This window comes from Petromyzon marinus, chromosome 6 (assembly GCF_048934315.1).
Source record: "Petromyzon marinus isolate PM22_M1 ecotype Great Lakes invasive population chromosome 6, UKy_Petmar_22M1.pri1.0, whole genome shotgun sequence".
Taxonomy (NCBI): domain Eukaryota; kingdom Metazoa; phylum Chordata; class Hyperoartia; order Petromyzontiformes; family Petromyzontidae; genus Petromyzon; species Petromyzon marinus.
In genome coordinates, this window is record NC_133672.1 from 15,445,633 (window position 1) to 15,459,708 (window position 14,076).

The 14,076-nt window shown below is 47.6% G+C and overlaps 1 long non-coding RNA gene across 1 annotated transcript in view; it reads right to left on the minus strand.

The window, feature by feature from the left end:
• Positions 1–14,076, minus strand: part of LOC116939420 (uncharacterized) — a 33,889-nt gene that overhangs the window by 15,800 nt on the left and 4,013 nt on the right. The window contains exon 2 of the long non-coding RNA XR_004402406.2: positions 12,266–12,348. This is a non-coding gene — a long non-coding RNA (uncharacterized LOC116939420). The remainder of the gene's footprint in view (positions 1–12,265; positions 12,349–14,076) is intronic.

The following is a 14,076-nucleotide window of genomic DNA, read 5'->3' on the forward strand; positions in this document are numbered from 1 at the left end:
CTATGTCTCTGGCCACTCCGGGCCAATAGAAATGTGACAATACACGAGTCAGCGTCTGCCTGACGCCCATGTGCCCAGCCATCAAATATTCACGTGCTAAAGCCATCACTTGATTCCGAAATTTCTGTGGGACGATCAACTGCGTGAACAGTTTCCCATTGTCCTCCCTTGAACTCTGGAATGTTCTCTGTAAAATAGCATTAATTACCACAAGTTAGCAAGAAGCCCCATTTGCTGTTTCAAGGGCCTGGCCTTGCTTTGCTTTTTCCCACAAAGTTAAACTCGGATCCGAGGTCTGTAGTTCCTTCAGCTCTTGTGATGTCATCTGCTGCCCTCCTATGGCTACCACCTTTAAGAGTTTCACCGGCATTTTGGCCTTCTTTGCTTGCTCACGAGTAACCACAACGTGGGCAATTTCCGCCCCTCTAGCGTTCGCCCTAGCCTCATGTTGCTGCAGCCAAGTCGTATCTGGGTCTCCCAGCTGCCATGCCCCCGACACATTTCTAATTACTACATCAAACAATGGGTGGTCCATGCATAACACTTGCACAAGCCCCTTTAAGAATGGAGAATCGATTTCCACTCTTGCAAGTGGACACGGACGTGCTGTCCCGTCCATCAATAAGCACAAGCTTCGATTTAAAGCTTTCGTGACTGCAGGGATTCATCTTCTTGGTTCTTTCGGTAAAGTCACGTAGAAGGGAAATAACTAAATAATAAAAATAAAACATAATAAAATAAAATTCTCACCAATTTTATGCGAGAATTTTATTTTATTATGTTTTTATTTTTATTCTTTTATTATTTCCCTTCTACGTGACTTTTACCGAAAGAACCAAGAAGCAGCACTTCACAAGCTTGTTCTCCCTTCCAAGCAGCATTTCTCCACGGACTTCCGATTCACCACGATCCCACTACAGCCTGTGTCTCTCGGGACAGAGACCGCATGCTGTTTAATACCCGAACGAATAAACCCTGGTTGCGTCGGGTAGTGCCGACTGTCCGCCCACATTCCTAACATGGGAATTGACGTTCCATCTTGCAACATGGCTGACTGCCTAGCCCTCACAGATGTCACCCCTGCTTCTCCCACCAAGCCAGGGTGGGGCTTTAGATCTCTGCCCAGTGGTCCAGGTTGGCCTTCTTTTTCTGACAAAATCTCGCAATATTCCCTGTTCTCCCACAAGAGGTAACACTTCATGGGTTTATAAGCGTTATTGCCTTCCCCCTTTGCCTCATGTCCTCTCACCGGTTTCTGCTCTGTACCTGGTTTGCCAAATCCAGGCCCACTTTTGGAAAACTTCTCTCGTGGACAAATGTCGTAGGTTCGGTCCCGTGCTGCTGGGGGGGGGGGGGGAGGGGGGGGGGGAATGACGTGAGGAGTGGAAACGCTGAAGGGGGAGGGGATGAGGGGGCTGAATTCAGGATAAAGAAAGTAGAGTGACGGCATGCAGGATGAGGCAGTGCAGCAGGAGCAGCTCGAATGAGAGTAGACTCCGACACGAGGCGCACGCAATGGCAGAGAGACATTCGTTGCGATAATGGAGAAGGCAAAAAAGGCAAACATTAAATGTGAATAATTGCCAGAGGTGGAGTTTGATGTCTATATTTGGGAGGGGAGGGGGGAGTTCGCTTTGTCCCTCACATTAGGAATCGGGGGTTGCATTTAATTAAATGATTTGGTTTTTTTCTTCATTGCAACCTAATGAAAATAAATGTATACATGTGCCCAGTTGGGGGGGGGGGGAGGGGGGGCGTTGCCACCCCGTGCCGCCCCTCCCCCTGCAACCTCCACCCATGATAATTGCACAAAGCGACTAAAGTTGCAATACATAATTAGCCAAGGTCAGATGTGAAGACATAAACAGTTGTAACGATTGTGCCGAGGACGAGAATCAAGGTAAGGCAATATATATTTTAAAGTGTCTTCCAAGTACCATCTCGGTGTCCTGTGCTACACTTTACATGCCAAGCTGACGCTCTGCGGGCACGGTTTTACCCTCTTCTCCTCTCAGTGCTCGCAGTCGTAACGTATCCTTTAGAGTTGCCTGCGAATGAGGCTAAGATCCCCGAGGGGGTTTCTCCCTCAAACCTGACCACACACACACACAGAGATAGCGGATCCAGTGGTGTTTCGCTCGCGACACGGAGCGGTGGGGCATTTACCGTCGTCCCGTCATTGTGGGTGATGTGACGACAAGGCGTAGGCGCATTCCAATTAGCGGCGGCGGCAAAGGTGCTTCCTCTGTGAAGTTGGTAAGGGGTGGCGTGGGAGGGGCCCAGTCCAATCAAGACAGCCTCGGCTATGCACGGGACCTCTCCTGCAGCACGGCGTACGTGCCCGGGACGGGAATAGCGACCCGGTGGGAAATCTCAACGCGAGCTCAGCCGACGGCCTGAAAGCGTTGAGAATTGAGACTTCAGCGCCACAATAGTGGCGAGCGCAGCGAGCTCCCTTTGGCCAAACCTGTCCTCAATAATCCATTGCTCCGGGGCTGTTCGTGGTGACAGCTCTAATGGCTTAATAGTTTAAAGTCAAAATGATTTCTTGCTCAATTGAGCAATGAGGCGCTGTTCATCTTCTGTTTACAGCCCTGAGCCAGTGGTGAAACTTCCGCATTCCTTTGGTGGGGGTGAGTTTCTCAATAGGACAGCCGCTGTTGACTTCCCTACAAAGTGGTACTTCATTTTCACGTCGCTCGTCTGAGTCAAGATCCCAACCAGGATTTAAACTCGCAACCTTCCAATTGGGAACCGTTCACTCAATCAGGGAGCCATCTGGCCGGTTCTAATAGTTTAAAGGACATGAAGAACGCATAAAACATTTAAATATGCCGAGCGTTGCATTTCGATTGCCATAGGCCATGCTCAGTAAAGTTTCCAGCTTGAACGTGCGCCTCCTAGATTCTGGCATCATGCTGGCAAGAGTGAGAACTTGAAGTTGCCATTGATTCCGAGCTCTCATTCCCTTCTACCACGTCGCTCAACTATGCATGCCATCTCCCACGTCCACCAATGCCTGACCCCAGCTGCTGCTGAGACCCTCGTTCATGCCTACGTCATGCTCCGACTCGACCACCGAAACTCCGTCTTCCACGGCCTCTCCAACTCCCTCGTCTCCAAACTCTGGACTAAACTAACAATGTTGCTGCTGCTGCTGCAAGATTTCCTACGCCGTACTCGTCAACGTCGGCACGTTATCTCAACGCTCCGTCACCTCCACCGGCTCCCATTTCCCCAAAATCAATTTCGAGATCACACTCTCCGTCTTTCAAGATCTCAGCGGGGTTCGCCGCTGCCTACCACTCCACTCTAATCCCATTGTGCTCCCCGCTGCATTACTCTAAGCGCGGCAACCAACCCCCTTCTCTTGATGCCCAGTGGGAAGTTGATCTTTCTCCTCTGCTACCTCATTAGTCTCGAAGTCCCCCCTCCACCCATCCATGCTGTCGACTCCCTTCCCGTGTTCACGCTCAGGCTCGAGACGTTCCTCCTCTTTTCCTCTCTCTGTGGCTATTTTTTTCTCTTCATAAAATAAATCCCGTGCACATACATATGCCTCCTTGCCATTGGGGCATATAATACCCACGGCGCCTCTGTCTCTGTACAGTGTCTCGAGATACGGTCGCGTTTAGACCACGTATAAATCCAAATCGTATTGTTTATGGCTTTGCTTGTCGAAAAACCGTGACTGCTGCTATCCGTGGCCTCTCGCTCAGAGCCGATCATCCGCCGCCTTTCTTGGTGAAAGTAAAAAAAAATGTGTTTGCGCACACTGTGGCCATTAGCACTCAGATGTAATTATCCCGGCCAAATGAGGTCATAGATTTCCATTCGGGGTTTTTTTCTTTTTTTACTGGCGCTTTGTAGAATTACCTGAAGACTTCAAATCCATCACGACGGCTAAAAATGGGACATAAATCATGTGGCCGTGAAGAGTTTAGTCCTGTAATTATAAACCTGTTGTGCTGGCTCCACTCTGTTTAGGTAAAAGTAAAATCCAGTTACAGCAGTTGCCACGTCTCGCCGTAATATGCCAGCCCTTTAATCATGCAGAAGGAGGATCCTTGTGGTCCACATTGTTCCTGCGCCAGTGTAACGTTGCACTTTTAACAATGAGGGCTCCTCCAGCCTTGCCTGTTCCAGTGCGTGCTGCTAGAAAGTCACCGGTGTTGTGAGACTTAAATAGTCATTCATCATCTGCAACCTATTACAGGGGCTGAATAATAATAACCTGCTTCCATCGCTCCCGAAATAAATTAATCCACAGATAAACAAATGAATGAAGGTAACTGTTGCGAAATCAGTTTCGCAAAGCTCTCTAATGTGACCACGAATGTCGAGCGGCGATGGCTGAGACTGATGAGGTTGATGCTCGCAGGGCATTCCCGCCTGGGTGGGGGTTGTGTGTTCCTCGCTGTGCATCACCGCCGAGTCGCTTCCCTTCTCTTCTTCCTCATCCTGTGTCCATTCTTGTACGGTATGTTGAACTTATTTCGCGCCGTACGTAGCCAAGCGTGCTAATCGGAGTTTCCCGGGGGGGGGGGGGGGGGGGGGATGACAACAAACTGGTGACAAAAAAAGCAGTTCTAAAGAAATGAGTTTTCAATCGAGATGATTTAAAGGTGCATAGCTACCAGTGGCTTCGGAATATCGGAAGGAAGAGCCGTTTCAGGCGGCCGCAGAAGCACATCTGAAAGCGCCACGCGGTGCGGTGACCGCCTTCGTTCGATGGCGAGCAGGCAGAAAGTGGCCATGATATCAGCGCTATTGTTCTAAAACGCATTGTTGTATTGCCCTCGCTCCTGGGTCTTGGGGTGTTTTTTGTTTGTCATGCTCCAATAAAACCGTAAGTCCCAGTTTTGAATATTACAACATTGTTCATTATAAAGGTGTTTGGGTTAGCTCGCGTTATTTATAAATGTGTCGCAACCCTCCACCACCCGACACGGCCAATAAGTAAAAAAATGTGTCACGTTGACAAAAGACAAAATAGTTCATTGCTTTAGCCCACCGGTGTGTTGAAGAGTGAATCCACAACATTTACAATTTTTGAGTACGACGTTTCGCTGGTAATTACATCCAGCATCGGGCAATTTGCCAGAATAGTGAGGCTCTCCACCTGCTCCCGGTCTTAAATAGAGCAGCAGGGTGACGTCATCATTGAACCCAATGATGACGTTTTGCTTGGTTTATATTTTTATTATTTTATTGTTTCCCTTCAACGTGACTTTACCGAAAGAACCAATAATATAACGTCCGGCTTGGTGTTAAGACGCTTTAGAGGACACATTGACACGTCTCTTGCCGACATATTTAGCTGCTTGTATCAGAGATGTATTACTAATAACAACTCAATTGCATCGCAACATCGCCGCACTAACTTGTGCAGAAGGCTGAAGTTGCATCATGAAGAGATATCGTTTATCACAGCCTCCAGGTCGAGGCTCACTGTATTGCCTTTCCAGACTCATTCTGTCACAAGGAACTTTGTTCTCCACAATTAAGTATTGTTACTTTTATTGCGTTCATCATCGTCGTCGTCAGTCTGATTATAATCACTGCTAGATGAAGGCCTCTTCAAGTTGTCACCATCTCTCGGTCCTGCGAGCTAATTTCATGACTCCTACACTTTTGTCCACCTGAAGACGATCGCTTGTGTTGTGATCGAAACGTCGCGTTTGTTAATTTTTTTTATTAATTTGGAACCTATCTACGTGATGTTACCGAAAGACCCAAAGAATAGAGGCGTGCCCGCAGGCGTGTTCCCCTCCTTTGGCTGCCACTCTGTCATTGGTCTCGACGACCGATCATCTGCCCACAGCCCACGTACTTTTCTTAACAGTTCTTACAACAGTCGATTACGGTGAACGTCAATATTAGGCCGTCTCAGATTTTCTGATGACTCAGTCATCATGGCGATACATGGGGATGAATTGAAGGGCATTAGAGAATAACTGAATAAAGGACGGCTGCACGGTGGGGTTCAAAATTAATATTCTCAAACAACAAATGTCACGCACAAGTTCGCTCAAGAAGTAAACACGTCTGTGTGAGCAGCACACCGTGAAAAGAGCATCGGAGCGTGTAGACCAAGGGTAGTTGTTGTATGTGGCCCCGGGGATCAATGCGATGAAAAAGTAAACGTAGCAATGAAAAGTAAAATACCAATGTGCCTAATGAAGCAAGTGTTTTGTCGCTATCAGTGTACATATATATACCTGCTATACATTGCAGAATCAGAATCTTTATTTATCCTGGAGGAAATCCGATGAGCTGTGAAGCTCTTTTTCACAGATGTCCAATGGTGGCGACTCAGAGGGTTACAACAACGAACAATACAAAACCCCATAGGAGTGTAAAGTATAGGAAAGGTAAGCAAGTCACTCCCTCCCCCGCACCTCCAATGTCCCTTCCCCCGCACCTCCGATGAGCAGGGTTGGCTACGTACGCTGCGAAATAAATCCAACACACTCGTGGATCAAAGACGTGCCCGTTGATCAAGAACACAATCTGAAAAGTGCACGCAAGCACGTGCGGGGATGCTTACCTCGCAATTGCACCGAGAGACAGGAAGGGCAACAACACGCGGACGAGAAGAACACACACAGGCGCGAGCGTGAACTCTAAATGTGCTGCGAGGGTGGCTACGTCTAGTCGAAGCAATCTTCCTGGCAGTGCAGGCTTAGTTAACTGCTGCCCAGGAGCTCACCGTGAAGTCTGCTGCCGCGGTGCTACCACTGCCTGCACATGGCGCTGCGAGTCTGCCGGCTTGCATGCCCTGCTCGCTCGCTCGCTCACGGCATTTATGGCCATCGGCTAAATGTCGCCACGGGAGGGCTGCAGGAGAGAGTTCGTGTCGTTTTGTAACTCCTCCATTGAAAGAGCGCAGACTGCGTTGGTTTACTTTATGATTCACTTGTGCAAATGCACAAAGAATAGAGGCGTGCCCGCAGGCGTGTTCCCCTCCTTTGGCTGCCACTCTGTCATTGGTCTCGACGACCGATCGTCTGCCCACAGCCCACGTACTTTTTTTCAACAGTTCTTACAACAGTCGATTACGGTGAACGTCAATATTAGGCCGTCTCAGATTTTCTGATGACTCAGTCATCATGGCAATACATGGGGATGAATTGAAGGGCATTAGAGAATAACTGAATAAAGAAATGCTGCACGGTGGGGTTCAAAATTAATATTATCAAACAACAAATGTCACGCACAAGTTCGCTCAAGAAGTAAACATGTCTGTGTGAGCAACACAGACATGTTTAAACATGTTTAAACATGTTAAACATGTTTAAACATGTCTGTGTTTGGTTAAAAGACAGTTGTCAGCCGCTTTCATATGCATATTTTAAAAACGTATTTGTGTTTTTTTTTTACCGGCTATGGTTTTATGTATATTTGTATTTAAATGTTCCGTCGCCAGGCGCTGAAACGTCTGCCGATTCGAACTTGCCAACCCCGCGGATTTAAGGCGTAGACTGCTGCCCAATTATTAAACTCGTTCACCGCACACCGATTTTTCTATGGATAAATTGCGTAAATGTCTCCGGTTTTAAATGTGTGATTAGCTAGGACACTTCGCATAGGGGGGAAGGTTTTTACAAAATCTGCAGCCGACCGCTTCCATCGACAGGGCCGGCGAGTGTTGTTGGGGTGGTCGGAGCCGTCCATAAATGACGTCACGCGATTGTGAACGATTTTTTGACCCCCCCCCCCCCTCGTCACAAGTTCTCCCTCCACCCACCCCCCCCCCCCCCAAAATAAAACATGCTTCAAATCGCTTTAAACTATTGTCATTGTAGCGCGTATTTAATGTGGCGCTGCACTCTGATGTTTATCAAAAAGTCTATTTAATTAAGTAGAACGTGTTGTCTATATTTATTTATAAAGTTGCGCATTTTGATGTGACGTCACATTTCTCACTCCCCATCGTCACACATCGTCACAAATGTCTGACCTTTCCCCCCCACCCCCAGGTGCGTGACGTCATTTATGGACGGCCCCTGACGCACGCGAGTGTTTAATTATTTCGCTTGACTACGTTACGTAACTCCTTGAGGTCAACACCGAGAGCAGTGATGTATATGTTGACGTTATGAAACGAGTTTCAGCACTCCGCGTTGTCCCGCGACGATTGGAGACGCTTCGCAGGAGCGGCGGCTTTATAACACGAGATAGGATCGTTGTGAGTCTGCAACCCTGGGTGGCTTTTGTGACTCATATTAGTCGTGGTTCTCCCGCTAGACTATTTGCTCGTGTCAAAATAAAATGATGTCGGGCGTGCAATTCTGCAAAGGATATTGTTGGGAGGTTTGTTTTTTTTACTGGTCCAACACGGGGCGGGTGGGGGGGATGGGGGGGTGAGAAGGGCATGGGATGGTGAAGTAATTGATATTAATGAAGGTAACATCAGGAAGCAGCCCGACACAGCGTGCTACTGATTGCAGCCAATTAGGTCAATGCTCACCGTGCCACCGGAGTGCAGGTGGGGCATTGCCGGATTAAGCTCGTGCGGGGCCTCTTAGCATATGTTATAAAGGAGCCATAAATTTAAAAAATATATATATAAAAAATACAAATATTAAAACACGAATTTTTAGTACTCTTTGGTTCTATTGGGTAAAGTCACGTAGGTAAAAAAATAAAATAACAAAATTCACGACGTTTCGGCCACAACACAAGCGGCCTTCATCAGGTGCTATACAGCCGGATAATACGACAAATCGCTAACCTTAAACACCCAATCGTTCATAAAATTTGAAGGCGGTATAGTACTAATGTAATAGAGCAAGTGCAGAATCACTGAGCCAGAATTGATAGCTTGAAAGCATTTAGCGCGGGGCCCTTGAAAGTGCGGGGCCTGTAGCTACTACTTATGTAGCTACTTTTGCTAAGAGGATAATCCGGCAACGAGGAGTGGCTCTCGCCATGGAGTCTGCCGCTGCACTTTGTGAGGCTGCGTGGGTTAAATACCGGCAGCAGCAGCAGTGTGAAATATTTAAAAACGTTGTGTTTGTTTTTCTTCAACCAGGTGATAATTCAAGGCACCAGGATAGTCTCATTTTGCAAGAGTTACCCGGGTCACCGAAATGCCGAAAGCCAAAATAAATACTACAAAGTACAGCAATTAGGCGAATATAATTATATAATAAGCTCCCGACAGCATAAGTTGGTTCGGGAAGATTATATTTAGACCGATCATAGCACATTTAGAATGAATTTTCAAGGAACATGAAGCAGCAAAAAGGATGACTATTAAACAGATATCGGGTGACTATTTTGAATCATGTGGCGGTACAATAATGTCAAATGCCCATGAGCATCGTGGTAAACGACGCGAAGGACCATCAGTTGACACCGACGTCCCGCCTATCGGACATGTGTCCCTTGCACTCGTGCGATACCTGCTGCCTGAGTGTGACGAAAAATAGTCGGCTGCCTTGGCCAATATATGTCCTGGCTGGGCCAGTGGACACACCCGTGGTAGTTATGGGCCCTCTCTACCAATGGCCCGATGGCACATCCTCCTGTGAGCTACGTCGGAGACCCAAACTCGTAACCTTATCTAGGGGGAACATTTTTTTTTTGTTCCACAAGCAGCAATTACTATGCTGTATTTCGAGTTTAACATTCAATTACAGGGCATTTAATTCTGAAAATTGTCGTGCTAAATTGGATTGTGATTACTGCCACAGCCAGTGTGTGGCCGAGATTGTTGGCCCAATTGCACAGTAATCACAATGAACAGTTGCGTCTTTTTCTAATCACTCAAAGGCAAAGCCCTTACACATTATATTTACATGTAGGCATTTCTGCCACGATTACTCTCTTAATCGATAGAGGAGTCGCGCCACGGCCTCACCGTGCATTTACGCAGCAAAGAAGCCCAACCGAACGCCATCTGCATGTTACGCCCGGCCCATATGGATAGTAATAAATAAATGATTACGCTACGGTGTATTAATTAATTAAATAAGTACAGCCAATTGCCATCCTAATGACGATTGGAAAGATGTCATAAATTACATTGTTGCGTCACAACACGATAATAAAACTGGTTACTTCGGTGTAATGGACTGGTGCTTTATAATGATTGTTACTGCAGACGATTGCACGCTTAATGCGAAGTAGGCCATTATGGCTGCCCAACGCAGAAGGGGTGGGGGTTGGGGTGGCATGAGTTAGGGGTGGGATTTTTGGAACATCTTGAGCGGATAGAAATCCATATAAGCGCTCATATCTCCCCGAAAGTTGGTTCACTTTTTAAGCTGGTCTCAGAATGGAAGTGGTGAGCTCGGCCACAAGATTGCCACGAATTTACAATTTCTAAAGAAGCCATTGATTTTGTGAAACTTTAACGAAAAAAATCAAGCAAATGTTGGAGAGCAAAATATTAGGAGGCTCAGAACAAAAGACGGATGGAATGAGGTGATATGAAACTCTGGGCTCGCAGATTGCTCTCTGCGCTATCCTCTATAGACCACCCGGTGCAGTGAGAGCATAATATTGAACATCAGGGACATGTGGGAATGTGCCAGTTAAATTAGACTCAGTTGCCTCCTCGGTCCAAGCTCTTCCCTTGGGAATTTAATGGACCGCTCGGTAACGTATCAGGAGCAAACTCCGGCTTCAGGAAGATATTAACGAGGCTGTGTAAAGCTCCCAGGCCCTCCATCAGCGCGGTCCTTGGTCCAGCCCAGAGTTAGAGCAAGAGGAAGTGACCACAAAGCTACGTGCTCAAGCAATGTGGTCTCCTTTTAACGCTTAATTGACAAAAACAATTCGAAGTGTTCATTCTATGCATATGATTACGAGAAGAACGCAGTATTACTGCACACGAGGTTAGCCCTGTGAGCGCTCGGCACTCAAGCCTGCATATGGTCCTGCGGGAATAGAACGGGTACGGCGGTGGTAGCAATGACACCAGCCGACGATTTGGGTCTATGATGTACGTACGTTTAGACGAGGTTGTCCCCGGGACCTAACACAGTTAGCCAGCTGTAGGGGACGTTCTTGAAGTGGGGGGGGGGGGAGAGAGAGAGGGGGGGTGCCTAAAAGCCATCATAATTGTCCAGCCCTCTGCACATTACCCTAATGCTGTGTGTGCTGCTTCCGTGTCCAAAATAGTTCGAGCATTGCTGAGAGGGCAGATTGGCCGATTTCTTGCGCACATTGTCACGTGAAGAATATATTTACGCTGGCATAAAGGGCGCGCACCGTGAAAAAAGACCTTCTCAGATCCACTCTCACTTTTGTTTCCGCAAGCTCCCTCGGTACGTTTGTCTGCCAGGGCAGGCGATTGCTCTTCACCCATCTCCCCTGCAATCAACACGGTTGGCTACGTACGGTGCGAAATAAGTTCCAATGTGCATGCATCTCTCCATCTCTCTCACCGCCGTGGGAGGAGTGCGAGCGCTGCGTCCACTTTACATGTCGGTGTCAGCGAGTTCATTTGCTCGTCACTCGTGCGGGGATCACATTCTGTCCATTTGCGCGGTGCGGTGTGCAGAACGTTTGTGCGGTGGATGTCTGTGTGGGCGTGTCTGCGTGTGGCAGGTGTGTGCAGTGGGTGCGTGGTGGGGGTGTCCGGTGAGTGTGTGGTGAGTGTCTGGTGAGTGTGGGGCGAGTGTGTGCAGTGACTGTGTGCAGTGCGTGTGCGTTGTGTGTGATGGGAGCGTGCGGTGGATGTGCAGTGTATGGGGTGTGTTTGTGATTGTAGGCAACGGTGGGTGTGCGATGCGTGGCGGATGTGCGGTGGTTGCAGGAGAGTGTGCCCGACGTCTGGAAATCTATGGCTCAGAGCTTTCAGACAAAGCCAACGCTCATTTGCATCGCTTGCAGAAGCATTGCGTATTTGAACATGATTAATCCTTGGGGTAATGGGCAGTGGTAAATGCACAGCGCATGCAAGTGCACAATTGCAAATGTTACAACCCCGAAGAGGCGATATATAATACAATCTAATTCCATGCCACCTCCCCAAGTGGGGGCCCTGAAATTTCTTTCCAGGGAGCGCTGCGATATTGCTTCAGCCGGCCCTGATTATTAGATTATGTCACAAGGACCTTGACTCCGAACGAATGGTAAGGCCTGCGATGCTGTAAATACACGTTCCCCCCGTGACATTATGCAGCGGATGAGCAATACAATGAGCATCAAATTAACAATGGAAACACGCAGGACTCTTATGGCAAAAATCCTAAACATCCCGTGCAACATTTTGGAATCCCTCGCAGAAATCAAGTCCGTTGCGGAACACCTTAAAGGCGCATCGCGTTCACGGCGGCGAGCTCCCCGCATCTGCACACGAGCGTGCGACGTTTGTCACCTCTCGTCTCGCGCCTACACACAGACACACACAGACATACACACACAAACAAACACACAGACACACACAGAGAGAGACAGAGAGGAGTCGTAAGCGGGGGTTCTTACACCTTTCCTGCAACGACTGGAAAAATGCCCCTCCACCCCTCACCGCCCGCAGTCCCACCGCTGCTCAAAAGTGCCCCCACAAAGTGTGCAAATAGATATCTGCGTTTCGCTCCCATCTAGGGTGTACAATTGTCAAAACGAGAAGTACTCAACACATTGGTCAATAACGCAGTGGCCTTAAAAGTAAAAGTATAGAATAAGGCGACGTTTTTTGGCAATGGCCCATCTTCATAACAACTGTACACCCTTTACCTTGCTGCTGTGAAGAAGAGCCATTGCCCGAAACGTCACCTACTATTCTATATATTTTTTCTCTTCAGGCCACAGTGTTATTGGTGAACGTGTTGGCGGTTTTTTCTTATTTGTGTTTGGTACACCACTGCAAATGCAGTATCACCAAATAACGTGTTTTGTTTTGTACAGGCAGCTGTTATTGTTTGTGTCCCACCAAATTTGATTGAAAATGGAAATCCATGTTGGATACGGTTTTTCCCCGCACAGCCAAAATAGCTTTTTTTAAAATATACATATGTATAACATTTAATTGAAAGTTAAATAATAAATGCTTAACACGTGGCTTTGGGGTCAGAGTTGATGAGGGGGCTTGGTTTGATCAATGAGCTCTCAATTTCGGAGATTATCTACGCTGCGGAATTGACACGGGGGGGGGGGGGTTGTGGTTGTTTCTCCCTGAATACAAAATCCTTTAAATATTTAACGAGTCTTGGGTTTGAGGGGAAAACATATTTATGAAGGAAAACTGCTTCTCTGACCTCCGTCTCGTTGCAGCACCTGAACGCTGCACGGCTGCTACATCGCCCGCCCTCATTACATTTTCATGGTTCTGTTTGCATTCGAAATGGCCTCGCGTGGCTGTTTCGTGGGGTTTTTTTTTTGCCCTGTTACGGGGGATGTTTAGTATGACGCATTTGCCGAGGTGTTTTCTCCACTTGGAATTCCTGAGCTCCGTTGTGGTGTGCGGGTGGTATTGTAATATCTGGGAGAAAGAAAAAAAAATCGGCGTTGTAAGGTTCCTTTAAATTAGGTCATTGCTCTCACCGCCGTCGAGCATATATCCCTGTTGGAAGATATTGCTGCGTTCTTCACCAGCAAAGGAAGACCTAATCATGAAAGGTCCCCACTCTTAACGTGCAATCCACAACAGCCGCCGCGGTTTATCCGAAAAAAGATTCCCACTGCAAGTTTTAATTTCTCGAGCTTCATGTATTCGTTTGCTTGGGGTCTCTTTCCACTACCTTGGTAAAACTATAGGGGCGTCGAGCAGTCGGCAATCCTGAAACTGTGGGCGGAAATGACATAAATAATGGCAGACGTTATTATAAGAAATTAGTTTTTTTTTCTGCCGTTTGACAGCGTTGAATTAGAGCAGCGATCGCGTGCTATTAGCACAAAAAAAGTGATCTGATAATGTTTTCGCGGCGGTTAGGATTCGTGGTGGGCAAATTTGCATGCGCGGCGACCACTTGTTAATGCGTTCGGCACACTCAAGCTGCTTAGATCGCCGCAGGATGGAGGGTGCGATCACTTGGTATGCCGAGACCGTTGTCGTTTCTTTAGTGGGGTAATAAATCAGCTCTTGGTGCCCCCCCCCCCATAGCATTACAATGTTCAGCC